This window comes from Anabrus simplex, chromosome 4, assembly GCF_040414725.1.
Source record: "Anabrus simplex isolate iqAnaSimp1 chromosome 4, ASM4041472v1, whole genome shotgun sequence".
NCBI lineage: Eukaryota > Metazoa > Arthropoda > Insecta > Orthoptera > Tettigoniidae > Anabrus > Anabrus simplex.
Genome location: NC_090268.1, coordinates 348185927 through 348204391, shown reverse-complemented (window position 1 = coordinate 348204391; position 18465 = coordinate 348185927). Strand labels below are relative to the sequence as shown.

The following is an 18465-nucleotide window of genomic DNA, read 5'->3' as shown; positions in this document are numbered from 1 at the left end:
ATTACTGAAGCACACTGATCGCTTGTAGGATGAAAACCCCAGTGTGAGCACCTCTGTTCTACATTATATTACAGCATCTCTCTTTGGAGGTTCTAAATCTGATAGCACTCTCTTGGTTTTCTTATACCATATATCAGTACAGAATGAATGTTAGGTGGGCTGATAATGCTCACCAAGTTAAAAAAACGAACAACCACCCATCAGAGATCTAGGAATGATTTTTTCAACTATTGAAATTAAAGCATTTTACATCAATTCCATAACTGATTTTGTAAAACTTCCTGTCCATGCTGTGATCTGTGAATGCTAAGACGACTATTCTTCTTCTTCTTCTTTTATGACCGCACAGGATCACTTTAGTCGGTCCATCGTTCAGGTATCTTTGAAGGGATTGTTTGGGCTTTGCGGTCCTCCCAGTACTTCTTCAGATGCTCTGATCTTCGTGCCCTTTCCTCGGTTGAAAATATCCGTGTTGTTGGTTTGTTTTGTGTAAGGGTAAAGGAGAGGTTTGTATTCTTGAGTTTTATTATATTAATAATAATACATTTGGAAAGCCAATGAAAGGAATAAAACTATGGAAAAATAATAACACTTATTATAAAAATAATATTTTATTTCCTTGTTTACAGTTTCGGGTTTGCTCATCTTCATAATAACAGAGTAAGCTGAAAACTGAAAGAATTAAATTATACACTAGTATACAAAATGTGTTAGTACTATGATTACACATTGTCACAGGAAAGATGGTGTGCACCAATGACTTACCTTTAGTAGGTTAAATAAAGAAAAGTCCTAGTATTCTTCTACAAACAAAATGGATCTTTAATAAAATTTCAAAAACTACAAGTCAATACCTAAATTCATTAAATGTATTTATTTATTTATTTATTTATTTACAAAGCTACCTCCCAATGGAGGTAGCTCCAAACATTACAATTATAATTACTATATTAACCTTTTGCACTCCTATGTCGAGTGCGGTTCGACATTAAAATATTACACTCGCGCTCCGTTGTCAAGCTCCACTCGACATGACAATATCTCGTACTTTCAGCGCTCGTATGACGACTGTACTGTGTTCTGGTATTGTAGAGTTATCTAACGGTCTCTGAGAGAACACATTTTCCTATTTACAATAGTTCGCGGGAATTGTGACAACTTTTTTAAGCTCTGTTATTCTCGAATGTTTATGCAAGGTCACAGATGTTGTTGTTTGAATGTAAACATGGCTTCTGCTACGTATTCACTCACGGAACTGGATATTTTAGAACAGTTAGTGGACAGTGATAGTGACGATAATGAACCAACTGACTTGGATTATTTATTAATGAATAATGTAAGTGATAGTGATAATGAAACCAGAGGTGGTGATGCTCCTCCATACCCATGGCGCGAGTGGAAAGCTGGCGATCCTGATTTACCTGCATTCTCATTCAATGAAACAACTTGTGGATACAAAGCATCAGGTAGGAACAATCGCTCAACACATTACGGATTTTTCAACTTATAAGTGATGAGTTATTCAAGTAAATTGCCGACGAGACCAACAGATATGCTAAAATCAAAATTCAGAAAGTGACACCACTTACAAGGCATTCGGCTTGGTGGGGTTGTACTGATGTTACCGTAAACAAAATGAAGGCTTTCTGTGGAGTTTTACTGAATATGGCAATACAGAAAAATGACAGAATGCAGGATTTCTTTTCAAGAGGTTGGTTAGAATCGTCCAGTTTTTTTTTTTGTAGACTGTTTTAGCAGCAAAATATTTTTTCAGATATTCTGGGCTCTGCATGTTTCTGCTCCAGATTCAGCAATCAATTTGAATCCTCAAGTTAGGTCTCGAATTAGCAAAGTCAAGTACGTTTTGGACTATACCAGTGAAAAATTCTTGGAAGTTTATGCACCACATAAATATCTAGCAGCTGATGAATCAACAGTGTCTTTCAGAGGCCGTGTGTTATTCAAGATGTACAATCCACAAAAGCCTACTAAATGGGGACTCAGAATTTACGTAATATCTGATTCTACAAATGGATATGTGTGTAGTCTTATCCCTTACTACAGTTCTGCAACTACAGTCTTTGATTCGACCGGACTTGGCTTTCACAGAAAGAATCGTGCTTCAGTTAGTTGCTAATGTTACAAATGCAACAGGTCAGTCTGGGTACCATATCTACGCTGATCGTCTCTATACAGGTGTCACTCTGGCTAATGAATTACTGAAGCAAAATATCCATATCACTGGAACAATTCAACCGAATTGCAAGCACTTGCCAAATGGGATCCGGAAGAAAAATCTGTGCCTAAAGAAGCATGAAGTCAAGTGCTTACGCACAGACACAATGATGGTTCTGGGGTGGCATGACAAGCGCACAGTACTGATGCTTTCAACATCTGGAAACAATTCAACCTCAGTTATTGTCAGAAGGAAGAGAAACAGTGTTGAACAATTAGAGAAACCAAACGTAATTGTTGACTACACGTCACATATGGGAGGCGTTGATCGCTCGGACCACTACACATCAAGCTACGCTCTTGTAGTGAAAAGCTTGAAATGGTGGCGGAAATTGTACTTATGACTACTGGAAGTGGCAATAGTCAACAGCTTTTTGCTCTATAAAGATTACTGCACCACAAATCGCATGGAGATTCTGTCACACAAAACCTTCCGAAAACAGGTGATCAGCGAGTTGGTTGGCGAAGTACACAACAAAGGTCAAAAGCGAGGAAGATCATCTACTTCTGATGTTGAAGAATGTTTGAATGGTAAACTGCACATCATCAACAAGCTGCCTGGAAAACAACAAAGACTGTGCTGTCTGTTCAAACAGGAGCAAGAAAGGTGGTAGAAAGGAAACAGTTTACTACTGCAAAACATTAGAGTAAAATAATATATTATTATTGGTCCACCTTTTCAATACAAAATGAAAATTACATAGGGACTAGTTTCGACCTAGTAATAGGTCATCATCAGCCTGAAGTAAATTAAAGCGTAAATATCGAAGAAAAACATAAACAATGTAAACACAAGTACAGTCTTTTTAAAGGTACATACCATGTGGGAATTTGAGTAGAGATATATTAAAAATAATAACTCTTCCAATTGACGAAGCACTGAGCGGAAGTTATGTAAAGTTCGGTGCGCCGTATATTATAAAAGACCACTGTGCACTAAATGATGTAATAAAGAAGAAGAGTAGGTTGAATGCTGGCTTCTTCTTAGCTGTTGTATATTCGAAGATGATTACGTCGTATTTTATAAGGTATTGAAAGACGTCAAAATACATGGATGTTGGAAAGGCTCTTCATTTTTTGGAACAAGGCAATTGTTGCGCGAGGAGGCTTAGGAAACCAGAGAAGCGCTATATTATGTTAAAAAATAAAGATCCTTAAAAAAGTTCCGTGCGTCGTATAAATTGTGGAAATGGAAATCAAAAAAACTTGATTCTTAAGCGATAATGTTGTTCATTCAGAGATCAATTGAAAATAAAGAATCGTAACATTGTCTTCTCAAGATGTTTATAAAGTAGAATTAATAGACGATGCGAAGTATGATACTAGGAGAAAGCTCTTCTGCTTCTGGAATCTTGAAGGACGATGGATGTTTCACGAGGTGGAATAACATATATGGAGTTAAATAAAGGTGGATATAAATTCGCAGTTCAATGCGGACCATAAATTTGATTCTGAATAAAAGACAGTAAGATTTTTTATTTTATTTTTATTTTTATTTTTTTTAGCTGAAGAGAGAAACGGAGGTAGGTAAGGATCAAAGGAAAATTTTTTTGAGGAGGTGAAGGAAGGAAAATAAAGGTAAGAGATTTTTTTTTTTTATTAGCTGAAGAGAGAAACGGAGGTAGGTAAGGATCAAAGGAAAATTTTAGAGGAGGTGAAGGAAGGAAAATAAAGGTATGAGGGTTTTTTTTAATTTTTAAAAATTTTTTTTTATTAGCTGCAGAGAGAAACGGAGGTAGGTAAGGATCAAAGGAAAATTTTAGAGGAGGTGAAAGAAGGAAAATAAAGGTATGAGGTTTTTTTTTTTTAAGGTGGGGCTGAGGGATGTGGGAATATGGAAGAATGATTAAGAAAAGTAGTAAAAATAGAATGAAAAAAAAAACCTCATACTTTTATTTTCCTTCTTTCACCTCCTCTAAAATTTTCCTTTGATCCTTACCTACCTCCGTTTCTCTCTGCAGCTAATAAAAAAAATTAAAAAAATATAAAAAAAACCCTCATACCTTTATTTTCCTTCCTTCACCTCCTCTAAAATTTTCCTTTGATCCTTACCTACCTCCGTTTCTCTCTTCAGCTAATAAAAAAAAAAATCTCTTACCTTTATTTTCCTTCCTTCACCTCCTCAAAATTTTTTTCCTTTGATCCTTACCTACCTCCGTTTCTCTCTTCAGCTAAAAAAAATAAAAATAAAAATAAAATAAAAAATCTTACTGTCTTTTATTCAGAATCAAATTTATGGTCCGCATTGAACTGTGAATTTATATCCACCTTTATTTAACTCCATATATGTTATTCCACCTCGTGAAACATCCATCGTCCTTCAAGATTCCAGAAGCAGAAGAGCTTTCTCCTAGTATCATACTTCGCATCGTCTATTAATTCTAAACATCTTGAGAAGACAATGTTACGATTCTTTATTTTCAATTGATCTCTGAATGAACAACATTATTGCTTAAGGACCAAGTTTTTTCGATTTCCATTTCCACAATTTATACGACGCACGGAACTTTTTTAAGGATCTCTATTTTTTAACATAATATAGCGCTTCTCTGGTTTCCTAAGCCTCCTCGCGCAACAATTGCCTTGTTCCAAAAAATGAAGAGCCTTTCCAACATCCATGTATGTTGACGTCTTTCAATACCTTATAAAATACGACGTAATCTTCTTTGAATATACAACAGCTAAGAAGAAGCCAGCATTCAACCTACTCTTCTTCTTTATTACATCATTTAGTGCACAGTGGTCTTTTATAATATACGGCGCACCGAACTTTACATAACTTCCGCTCAGTGCTTCGTCAATTGGAAGAGTTATTATTTTTAATATATCTCTACTCAAATTCCCACAGGGTATGTACCTTTAAAAAGACTGTACTTGTGTTTACATTGTTTATGTTTTTCTTCGATATTTACGCTTTAATTTACTTCAGGCTGATGATGACCTATTACTAGGTCGAAACTAGTCCCTATGTAATTTTCATTTTGTATTGAAAAGGTGGACCAATAATAATATATTATTTTACTCTATTGTAATCACAGTTCAATATGGATCTATCATTATGAAACTTATTTCTTTTAACTGCAAAACATGTCGAGAAAACCCTGTCTCCACCCAGAAAACTGTTTTGGAAAGTACCACACAGTGAAAACCTACAAGGATTAATGTATTTTGTATGCCTAACTGTAGATATATTCATGTAACATACTTATATTTTGTGTTAGATTCTTTTGCATGGTTCACATCCTACAGCTGTTCATAGTGCAGAAATTAATTAGGAGTGGAGCAGGAAGAATACGCTAAGGGTAATGGAGTTCAAAAGGATATAAAATTTCAAACACCACCTGGAGGTGTGGATTAAGATGGGGATTCAGAATATGACAACTCTTCTTTAGGACTATGGTGCTATCTCATCTTGCAAGGAAGTTGGAATGTGATTTTTTAAAAATTCATAAACAAGCTAGGTATAGCACCTCGTGTTCCTATTAGTAGATCTATTACATCAACAGATTTGAGCTTTTATCTGTCTTTGTAATAATTAACAGTAGGTTCATAGATAGCTTTCTCTTCTTTACCCACCTCCTCAGCTTGTTGAAGACCAACCTCGAATCGGACAGACCGGTCAATTATTATGCCATGCCTGGAAGCGTTAGAATATGCAACAATATCAACTTTTCCAGTAGACCCATCTGAGGAAACGCATGGGATTTCGTTGTGCACTTGCCATTCTTTCTGCCGCAAAGAACAGAACATTTGATTTCTTTGAAAAACATAAGTGGTAATATAAGTGGCGAATATTCAGTACCAGTAACTCATGTAAGAGAAATAGGCAGTTGAATTCAAAATGTGGTAATGTTCCTTTTTATCTATTCAGGTAGTTGCCACGAGGACTATGGCCAAAAGAAGTTAGCGCGCGCGCGTGCACGCACACACACACACCCTTATTGCCCTGAATATAAGACCCTGAATATTTAAAAGGTATTTACATTTCTCCTGTACAAATTCAGTATAAGGCTATTGATTTTCTTAAATTTTTCCATCTTCGATCCCTGAAAGCTCTTCTTTACGATCAGTATGCTCTCTTTAATCCAACATTCTACGGTTTGACATATTCTATAATCTGGCACCGATAGAGCAGCTTGCATTCGGGTTGATTTGTGCCTTTGTGGATCTTGACTGCTATGTCGTGCCACTGTAATTTTCTTTTAGCTACATGCTGTTCGTCTGTATCGAGTGCTCTCTTATGACCAAATCAAACAAAACCTACCACTCTTCGGAACTCAAATTTGTCTAATCCCTAATTATTCTTTCGGATAAGAGATCTTGATCAAATCACAGAAGAACGTGATATCCGAGACTATTTTAAACATTAATGGCTGTGTATTTTTTCTTGCCATAGAGCAGCTTATTACAAGTTGTTTTAAATATCATTGCAATTTTTATTAATACAAGAATATTCAATTAAATTATTCAATGTTCAAATTTAATTTTGTACTCTCATGTTTTTTTTTTTTTTTTTAAACTCTGCAGTCACTATAATATTGACATTCGCTAATCCGGCACGGCTGTAGTCCCAAACATGCTGGATTAAAGACTGCCTAATGTACTGGCATTCTTTTCTTCGTCTTTCCACCAATGTTTTACAGTACTACTTTAATTAAAGTATTGAATAGGTGGCTTAAAGAACACCTTTATTACTTTTGAACTGTAAATTTTCAATACGGACCAAAAATGAGTTTTATAACATGTAACACTTAGAAACACCAAACTTTCTTGCAGCTCATATATTATTGCATTTTACTTTGTACAAAATTTGCAATTTGAAGTTTATATCATAACTTCTCTCCCACTGACATCAACTCATGCAACAATAAGAGACATAACAAAAATTGGAAGTAATCATCGAAGCTTGAGAAATTTTGGTTTATTCGTGATTTTATTGAGTTCAGCTGTGATGCACATGGTGACACCCACCGCAAAAGCAAGTACAATTGGGGAATGATACAAATGGACCATCACAAAAATGAGTCTTTAAATGTTAGCTATGCATACTTAAGACATCTAACGTTTATTAGCACATTTTAACGTTTAAAAAAATTGTCTTATATGCAGACCAATACGGTAAATGGTTACTGTTGTTAACATTTAGGTGCATAACAAAAATGTTTGTAAAGCATACATGTCACAAGACATGTAATAAAATCTAAATTAAGCAACTAATTCTGAGTGCTACAGCTGATATAGGCTATGGTTTTAAGCCCAAATTCATCGGTAGTGAAATCAGAGTTTAATGTGCATGCAATGTTGTATGGGTTAGAGCAATTTTGCTTATAACTTGCAGTGACCTGTCTTTGGTTTTAATAAAATTGAAGTGACTGAGATATGAGCAATTTGGTAATAACTTTACCTATAGAGCCACTTTCTGTAACAAACAATGTGAAGGTGTTTCTTATAGGGTCAGTTGGTGTATACATCTCACAAGATTGACAGCACTACCTAGCTTGATAAGGATAATAATGGAAAACTAGCCAACTCATCATTCCATACACCTCTGCAATGAAGTCTAGGTTTCTTAGGAAAGATGATGGGGGAACTGCTGAGGGATCCAACCAGCCTTTGGGAGAAGGATTAACACACAAACATGCTATGGTTCCTGGATCTTCTCACAATAAATTAAACTAGTGACTTCCAGAAATTATTGTTCAACAATGCTATGTATTTAGTGTGAACTACTCCCCTCCGTTTGAAATAACTATACAAAGATAAACTGCTATGTTTTGAGCAATGTAAGGCCTACAAATTCTACTTTATAATATTTATAATAGATAGTTCATGAAAGGAACTTGGGGGAGATACATAAATAATGCACACACATATTTGAAGGCCTTATATGTGCTGGTTAAACTGACTTACAATAGGCATTTTTTTTGACTTAGTGCACTGATTATGCCGAGATTATAATCAATCAACCAATCATTCACCTTTTCTTGGTCAATGCATGCTCAGTGATTTAATAAATAAAAGACGCAATAATTACCAAACTAAAAATATCTGCCTCTGGCAGCGAGTATGTAAACTATACAGACATGAAATTTATGAATAACAAACTAATGAAGGTTGTCTATTATTGCATACTATTGTGGATCATGTTCAATAAAGAATAAATCAGCTTTACTTCTGCACCATCCTCTTTGAATAAACCTCTATATTTAAGATACATTGTTTTAGCCACATTTTCTATGATGCAAACTGAACATATGTCTTATATTAAATTCAAAAACAGAAGTATGGTACCTTTTTAAGATCATAAATGAAAAATTTTCTGAAACCGGTATCAAAGAGCTAAAGTATGAATACAGAACCAGACATCAAAAGAATTTTGTACTTGTAAGGGAGTAAGTTCAACAAGGATGTATATGTCTCCATTAATGTTTAATATCTACTCTGACGAGTGGTTTAGAGAGCTCTGGAAAGTGTAGAGAATGGCATTTCTATAGATGGGGTAATTATTAACAATGTTAGATAAGCAATGACAGTACTACTCACCGATAGTGCAGAAAGACTGCAAAGAATAGTTGATAAGAGTACAGTAGTAATTGTCAGTGAAAAATATGAAATGCATCTTAACACACTGAAAACAACAAAGATAATCATAAATAAGAACTGTGATAATTTCATTTCATTTTAAAAAAACCTACGATTTTCATTTTATGTTTCTTTGACAAGAAGTATACAAGTAACGTGCTATTGTGTCTTACATGTACAGAATATCTGGGAGATTACTTTGCCATTAAACGTTGTGCTAGTCACCTGCAGTGGGCCAATATGAACTCTAGAAAAACTGAACTATCAAGCAATGCATAAATACAGTACACAGGATTCATGACATTTTCCCTCACTTCTAAAACAATGGTGATTATAACACTACTGTAGTTTAGAACTTTCAACAACCGGGCGAGTTGGTCGTGCGGTTAGAAGCGCGCGGCTGTAGGCTTGCATCTGGGAGATAATGGGTTCGAATCCACTGTCAGCAACCCTGAAGATGGTTTTCCGTGGTTTCCCATTTTCACACCAGGCAAATGCTGGGCCTGTGCTTTAATTAAGGCCACGGCACTTCCTTCCAACTCCTAGGCCTTTCCTATCCCATCGTCACCATAAGACCTATCTGTGTCGGTGCGACGTAAAGCCACTAACCTTTTGGCACGTACATTTGTATCCAACCAAGCAAAGTTCCCGTCTAAGATACAACAGGGAATGTCGGCAGGATAAATGGTTAAGTCCCAAGCTACAGGACAGTGAGTCATTATTCTGAGTGCGCTTTGCCCCCCTTGGGTTATTCTACACTCATTCCATGCAAATTCTGAGAAATAATCTTTAAGTCCCAGGATATCTCTATTAATTCTAGGCCCCATAAATAACAGCGACATCAACCGGGTCATATATAGAAAGACAGGAACACTGAAAGGAACACACAACAGGAAAAACACAATGATAGGTCAGTCTGGGAAGAGGGAGAAAAAAAAAAAAGGGCAAGGACAACTTCCACACTTTTTAAATTTCCAATTTGCTTTATGTTGCATCAATTCAGATAGGTCTTATGGAAATGATGGGATACGCAATAGCTAGGAGCGGGAAGGAAGTGGCCTTAATTAAGGTACAACCCCAGCAATTGCCTAGTGTGAAAATGGAAAACCAATCTCCGTATCTTCATATCCTATACTTTCTACAGTACATCAAGACTGAAGACGTGTCAACATGGCTCCTCAATGAATGTTTAAGCGTGCCTACTAATGAAGCGGGGAAATAGAAATGAGCTTGTCAGGGGTTGAGAAGGAATGGATGTAGAACTGTGTATGAAGATGTGGAGATCGTCCTAGTCCCTTTGTGTTTTCTTTCTGTTTCTCTCTGTCTATGCACATTTACCTGTCATTGTGTTTTCCCTGTAATGTGTTCCTATCTTACACTTTACACTTTTTGGTTTCTTCCTATTAAAAATAAATTAAATGTTATTGGCTTTACACCCCACTAACTACTTTTTTGGTTTTCCTGAGATGCAGAAGTGCCAGAATTTAGTCCCGCAGGAATTTTTTACGTGCCAGTAAATCTATCGACACAAGGCTGATGTATTTGAGCTCCTTCAAATACCACCAGACTGAGCCAGGATCGAATCTGCCAAGTTGGAGTCAGAAGGCCAGTGCCTCAACCGTCTGAGCCACTCAGACTGGCTAAAAATAAATTGAGTGTGTATTTTGTAGTTATAACAATGAATTATAAAAGGCAGCAGCTATGATTGATAAATAACACCCTAACATTTGTGAAACATGAAACAAGAAACCACAGAAAATAGTTTGAAAATGTCCAATAATAAGATTCAAATTTACCCATTTCCAAATACAAATGTAAATAATTCAGCAGTCAAAGTTCAAGTGCACTATACCGTCTTTGTCAGTACAACAAGTCCGACTCGTTGGCTGAAGGGTCAGCGTACTGGCCTTCGGTTCAGAGGGTCCCGGGTTCGATTCCCGGCCGGGTCGGGGATTTTAACCTTAATTGGTTAATTCCAATGGCACGGGGGCTGGGTGTATGTGCTGTCTTCATCATCATTTCATCCTCATCACGACGCGCAGGTCACCTACGGGTGTCGAATAGAAAGACCTGCACCTGGCGAGCCAAACTTGTCTTCGGACACTCCCGGCACTAAAAGCCATACGCCATTTCATTTTCAGTACAACAAGACCAAATGGAGTAAGTAAAATACTGTAGAAGTGAACTAGACAAAAGCAGAACAAAACCAGACATCTTTAAACAGCGCTTTGGATGCAACATGTGGTGTGGCATTATCCTTGATCAACTGAGCAGCCCATACATGTACCCCAGCGACTGAAAAGACCAAAATATCTTGAGGAACACACTGCCTGTACTACTGGAACGTGCTCCCTGCAGTTTGCTGTGCCATGTGGTTTATGAATGATGGGCTCCAGTACATTTCATTTTACATATATGCCGTTTTTGGACTACACCTTCTCACGATGGTGAACTGGGGTCGAGGTCCAGTGCATAGGCCTGCCAGGTAGTGATGGGACATTCGATTCATTTTACTGAATCGATTCATTTGATTCCGTTCACGTTACTGAATCGATACAGTGATCCGATTCACGGCTCATTGGTCACCGCTCCTACTGCATCTGTGTAGTATGTGCTGGTAAGACAGCAGCAACAGCATTCAGTGCTCGCAGCTGCCATCTGGTCTTCATACTATGAACTCCTTTCTTAGAAAAAATGCTAGTTACTCTAATACATCGAAGGTTTCCGGTGACGCAGGGTGGGAAAGGTTAGGGTTAGGAAGGTAGCAGCCATGACCTGAATTAAGGTACAGTCCCAGCATTTCCTGGTGTGAAAATGGGGAAACTACGGAAAAACCATCTTAACGGCTGCCGACGGTGGGATTCGAACCCACCATCCCCCGAATGCAAGCACATAGCCACGCGATATTAACCGCACGACAACTCGCTCAGTCGTTTTTAAAAAAAAGTATTTTTCTATCAGCTGAGGATTTTTTTAATAGTCATATTTTGTATAGGCTACCCGAGATGTACAGTAGCCCGCTGGTTTTCTGATTCAACATACTGTTATTGCGTCTGTCCACATATGATTGAAGTCTTGTGCAACGATGTGACATATGAAATATAAAACAGGTACTTTTGAGTGGTCATGAGCATGACTCATAGTCATAGGGCAGGCTAGAGTCAAGTTTAATTGTCAAATGTCAACTAAGATATAATACTAAGATTCATTAAACTAATAAATAGTAGAACCTAATAGCCTACCTACTTACTAGCTACTTCAGAATTATGTTGTGACTACCTTTTTAACACTGCAAATAAATCCATCTATTATTTAAACCTCCCTGTAAGAAGAGGACAGTGAATGCAAATGGGTATTATTTTCAAATGAGCTGAGCTCGAGAGTCCATTATAAGCATACGATTCTTTCAATGTAGCATGGCTCGCTGTATGTCTCGCTGCAGTGAGCCGATAAGGAGCCGTGTGTATCTTGTGTCTCACTGAGCCGCGCTCGTTCACGATTCTTTCGATGTGCCATGGCTCACTGTATGTCTCGCTGCAGCGGAAGCTTGGCTCTCCGCGTGTCCAGTGAGCCGATAAGGAGCCGTGTGTATCATGTGTCTCACTGAGCCGCGCTCGTTCACGATTCTTTCGATGTGCCATGATTCACTGATTCACTGTCTCGCTGCAGCGGAAGCTCGGCTCCCCGTCAACGTCCAGTGAGTGCACCACTCAGCACTGTCCGCTGGGAGTAAGCTGAATCATGTGCCGTGAGCTCGCCGTTCCTGTGAATCGATTCACTCGGACACTTGAATGAATCGATACACTGCTTCGAATCATACATTCAGTAGCCAACACTACTGCCAGGTCCCCTGACCTTAATCTACTGGACTTTTATTTCTGGGGACACAGGAAACGTATGGTGTACGCTACTCTGGTCAACAACCTGTACCAGCATATCAATACCACCTGTGCTGTTGTTAACAAGACCCAGGTATCTATGAATTGCTTCGTCAGTCCATTTTGAGGCTCTTCATGGTGTACACTTTGAACATCTCCTGTGATGTAGTCAATGTATGTCCTGTTGCATGCAGCTCAGTAACAGCACACACAACATATGTTCATAGGGACATATTTAATTTTGATCCCAGGATTCAACCCCTCCCTCCCTCAATGTTTGTTACATATGTATAGATATACCCTGTATCTACAAATCAAACTATACACAATGGCTCGTTAATGTCTATTGGAATGCTTCATGTAACAAGATGGTTATGGTATTATCATTAGAACAAAGTGAGAACTAGGCATTGTTATCAACTCTGAAAAGAGGAGGAGTGGTGTTACACATTCATAGCTTTCTTGAACTGAATCAATAGTTCTAACACCAGATATCTTATTTTCCACTAGGAGATGGTATAAACTGGCTAGATGTGAGGAATGCCATAATCAATACAGTATGAACTACAAAATCCAGATATTGACCTAGTAATAATTAGAGAACACGATGATATCGCCCCTCCTCTGGCAAACTAATGAATCTGCAAATTGTCTAAAAATCAGGAGAGTTGAGAGAAGTTATGATTACTCACGTCAAATCAATTTTTATATTTAATGATTGGTTTTATGTGTTAGCGATAAAGAATGAGCTGCAGATGTGAGACTTTGTCAGAGGGTAGACATTATATAAATAATAAAATCTAGACCAGAACTTTAGAACTACAGGTTCTCTTATTCGTCACTTTCGCTAGTTTTCCATAGTGGGGATGATATGATCTGAATATTTACATAAGTTCCTAATAAGGAATTTACAAGTTTATGATTTATAAAAGAAAGGATACTCGACAAGAGTAATTTTGCAGTTCGTTATCTTACCAACATCACATTTGCCTTTGTCTGATCGTACAATACACACCTAAATATCTATACCAAAAGGAATTAAGGTATTCTAAAGATGAAGAGCAAAGTTTCGAAAAATTCTTTGCTTCAACTATGGCCATAAGTGTAAGTTGAAATGCCTTTTCTCCAATAAATGTTATTAAAATTTTGAATATTAATTTTTCCTATTTTCTATGAAATACAAGTGTAAGATAGCCAGGTCTACCTTACTATAGAATGAAGTAGGCAGTTAATAACTCAAGTGTCAGGCAGTAGGACATTACCCGATTCCCTAGAGAGCTAGGTTTCAGGTGGATAAACACCTGTAAGAGGATAATGGATTTTAAAACAGTAGAAGAAATGCTATGGATATCCTAATGGATGTAGTCTCCGTACTTCCATGTAGTGACAATGAGAGGAAACTGTTCTCTATGTTAACACCAGCCTAAAATTCCACAGGGAACACTTCTAACCTATTGAAGTCAGTTGAGGCGACGACCCGGTTAGTCCCTTCGTCAGCGTATTTACATCAAAATCTACCTTACCCAGGTCTCAAGATCCAACATCTTATCATATTACATTAACCATTGTCCTGTATAACCTCAACTCTAGAACACCGTATGTACACTTTGCATTTTTGTATAATAATGCATGCTGTAACCCAAACACGTAAGATATGGAATATATTTAAAAACACTCTTGAATCGTCCACTCATTCCTCCTATCCTTTACACTCATACAACATTTAAATCTAAGAATTTCATTTTTGTTCGTATTGAACTGAGAATGGAAGATAGGACCCTTTTAAGTTTACTATCTTCCACTCATACAACATGTATCCACACCCTGGATGGATCCATTAGCTGAGTCAGCCACAGATAAAATGTTACTTGTCACTGCTTGTATTGTTGCTGCCACTATAAAGCTACCATCTTATCGTCCAATTTGACATCCTTTGAAGTTAATACCCTTATAGGTTGCATTGATATGTTCATCATTGTATACATCTTAAAAATTTTAGCCATGCTTGTGCCGTCAGGGCAGATGACGTTTGCTCGATTGTTGCAGGACCAGACTTTTTGAATCAGAGCAGAACAAACCTCCTGTTATGTTTCTGCAAATGCTCCTTTAGTACTATAAAAAAGAATACAGAATGAAATACTGTTGTACCTAGTTAAAATATATATATTCAAATACTTTAAGATATAAAATATTAGGACTTACATAAAATGGTAAGGCGGGGAAAAAAAAACTATCCGCTTGCCGGCCAGTCACTAACAAAAAGTATATTACCCATAAAACCTGACCATATACGCAGAGGGGAGGGGGAGCGGTGGGGATTAGGCCTGACAGTTATAATTGATGCTATCTATTATCCTTTTTCTTTCCCTTCACATATTGGTTAGCTAACTTAAATAACGGATTTTCTTCTTTAATGCCTTTAATGTGTTCATTTAAATTGTTGTCAATGTTTTGTTTCTGATCTATGTAAATTTCTAATTTCTTCAGGACATCCATATATTTCCCTTTGTTTGCTGAATGTATTAATTTCATGTCTTGTTCGATGTTGGTGAATGAATGATTATTTTCATGCATGTGTTCGCAAAGGATGTCAAATTGGACGATAAGATGGTAGCTTTATAGTGGCAGCAACAATACAAGCAGTGACAAGTAACATTTTATCTGTGGCTGACTCAGCTAATGGATTCATCCAGGGTGTTGATACGGAGAGTCTGGTCGCTACAAACAAGAATTAAATATGTCAATACTTCCTCTGATCAAATTGCCAAACTGCAGCAGCAAGCCTCATCAAATCTAGAAGCCATTTTCCAACAAACTCAAGACTTCAATTCTAGATTATCATCATGACTAATCACGCATAATGAAAAATTACAGTCTTTTTAAATAACATTATTTATACTCCGCACGGCCTTACTTCTAAATTGAAGTTTCGCAAAACAAATGAGCATCGCCTTTCCTCTGTTGCCAGCGCGCTACGCCTGCGAGAACAGCTGATGCAATACGACCGCGGTAAACAGCCCTTTTAAATTGTAACACAGTACTCAGAAAAACGAATGAATATGGATTGAAAACAAATTCACAAGAACTACACTTTCTAACAATATCTGGCACAAAAAAAAAGAGAATGAGGAAATAACACATCACTAACGGCTAATGGCTGGCACAGAAAGGAGGTTATGGCCTACAATGGGAACACTCTACTGATCTGAGAGTCATTAGAACCCTCCAACAATATGAAAATCACACTAAATATTGAAAGAAAACGCAAAAGATCGCGAACCGTGCCGAATACCATACACGCTGAGCGAGATAGGTTAACCACGTGGTGAATGTAAATATCAGAGTTGGCAACTAGGTTTCGAGATCGTGCTCTGCCAATATAAATTGATATGAATGGCAGCTTGGGATTGGTTGGATGTCTATGCTTCAGCGCATAACCACCAGACAGAGCCAAAATCTGCTGAAACGTCAATTTAGAAGTAGAGCCGTACGGAGTATAGAGAGCACAATTCTTAACTAAAATTCTCAATACTGAAATGTTACTGTATTCTAGAAACCAACGCACTTCAGAAACTATGGCTCCTATATATTAACATCCAATATTTATATTTATATTTATGACTCCAATTTTAATGCCAAATTATAGTTGAATGAATTTTATTTTAACATTGCAAACAATTTTTAGCCAAATTTTCAAATTGTAAAAACTGTGTTTTGGACGTCAATGTGTTTTAGAATTAAGAGTTAATCCATTTTAATATTGCAAATCATATTGTCATAATTTTTAATGTGTATATTATTCTTGTTTTAAATATTGTTATCACTGAAATTAGATTTACATTCAATGTAATGAAATTTGTAACAACAACCCAAATATGACAAACCTTGAGGCAACTGTATAGGCTGATGATGCTTGTGAATAAAAGCGAAACATGTCCCGGTAAATTAGTGTTGTAACATTACAACTTAGCAACACAAACTGTAATTTGTATTGAAAAGGTGGATCAAAATAACCAACAAATTGTTAGTATATCATAGCATAGTTCAATACGGGTCTAATAATGAGATTAGTTACATGTAATGGTCAAGTTTGTCGATCGGATTATTAGCCGAGGCCTTGAAAGGCAACCGGTAGATTATGTTGTGTAGGTCACTGCTCTGAATTTCCTGTGGGACATCTGGTTTGAGGTGAATTCTATTGCCTTTTCTTATTTAAACAGGTGTCCTGTGCGAACACATACTGTTGTTAATACATGAAGTTGAAGGTTATGTGACTTCGGATTGGTTTTCCCTCCTGAATTTCTTTAATCCAGGGTCTATTCTGTTTTCCTGAGGTGTTATGAAGGAACCACTGCGTATTTATTCTTCTCCATCTTAGTATTATTCTTGGTTGGGTATTGTTGCTAGTTTGGTTGTCGATGACAAACCTATCCGGACCACACCATCTTATTGAAATAGAAGTCTCCAACTGTAGCTGACAACGTTATCCTTGTCTCGAATATCTGTACCTCTAACCCTAGGACATCTTCTTAAAACCAAAACTTATAATTGGGGTGTGTTATCGTTTCATAGAAGTAACGGTTTCTTCGCATTCTTCTTGTTCAATTAGGTGAGGTATTGTGATTCGGAGTGTTGAACCAGTAAAAGTTAAAAATTTATTCAATGACCTTAATTGTGTATTTTAAAAGAAAAACATTTTAAAATGAATTATTGTTCACCAAGTTGTAGTTCTGAACCTGCTACGTTCTGAGAATTTGATATTCATTCTGTTTTGGGATGTATGCCAGTGTGACACGAATGGCTGATTATGCTATCTTAATTGGTGGTGGTCGATCTGGACCATGTGTTTGATGTAAATGTAACGTAGGCCTTGCCTTTATGTGTTTACCAAGGTGAGTTTTCTGCTGGCGCTGTTACTTAACTCCGTGTTTGTGGTACGTGGGAGTTTTGTTTCATGCTAACTTGGTATGGATTTCTGTTGTGGGGTGTATCTGAACCTGATTATTGCATTGCTGATTGAAAATGGTGTTAAAATTACTCTTTGCTTATGACCGTTGGACTTGTGCACTTATGCTAATTGTTCACCATTCTGTGTTGGTGGTATATTAATGCGTTACTTATGTTTTTGCGCCCTGGTAATTGCACCTCACATATGCCTTAACTGATTATGTGGTATGCTCTGGTCCTAGCTCAGTCGACTGCTCCTTAAAACCTTAAATTTAAAACTAATATTTGGATATTTGTTGTCCTGTTATATGCGATTCACCAATTTAGTCTATCTTTCCTTGTTGCCCTACTCTTGATCTTTTGTGTTCTTATCTTGCGGTGATGCCAATTTGATTTTGAAATAAAACAAGAGGCTGCATTTCTTGTGCTGAAATTTTTTTAAATGTATGGTCAAAGGTTTTTAAAAACATGAAAAACATTTGAAGAAACAACTACTGAAGATGCATTGCGAATTATTTTTCACGGAAATTGAAAATTAAGGTATTGCGCAAAGAATGATAATGATTATATGTTCTACAGCAACTGAATTAAGAGGTTAATTTTGGATTTTAGTATACTCTACGTGGTTGCTTGTGCTAATGAGAAAAGGGTGTCTCAGGTCATGAATGAACTTTGGTAATTTATGAATGGTGAAAAATATATGATGAACACTAATTTGCTTTGAATCATATTGAAATTAGTAACCTCCTCTGCGAACCATGTGACCTTGCCGCGGTGGGGAGGCTTGCGTGTCCCAATGATGCAGATAGCCGAGCCGCAGGTG

General features: G+C 37.0%; 1 protein-coding gene across 3 annotated transcripts in view; it reads right to left on the bottom strand.

The window, feature by feature from the left end:
- Positions 1–616: 616 nt before the first annotated feature.
- Positions 617–18465, bottom strand: part of Prp4k (Pre-mRNA processing factor 4 kinase) — a 355103-nt gene continuing 337254 nt past the window's right edge. For 2 of the 3 annotated variants that reach the window (XR_010859849.2, XR_010859851.2), the window contains one exon: positions 620–2793. The gene's annotated coding sequence lies outside the window, so the exon portion shown is untranslated. Of the gene's footprint in view, positions 2794–18465 lie in introns of all 3 variants that reach the window. The other variant, XR_010859850.2, reaches the window with a different exon arrangement.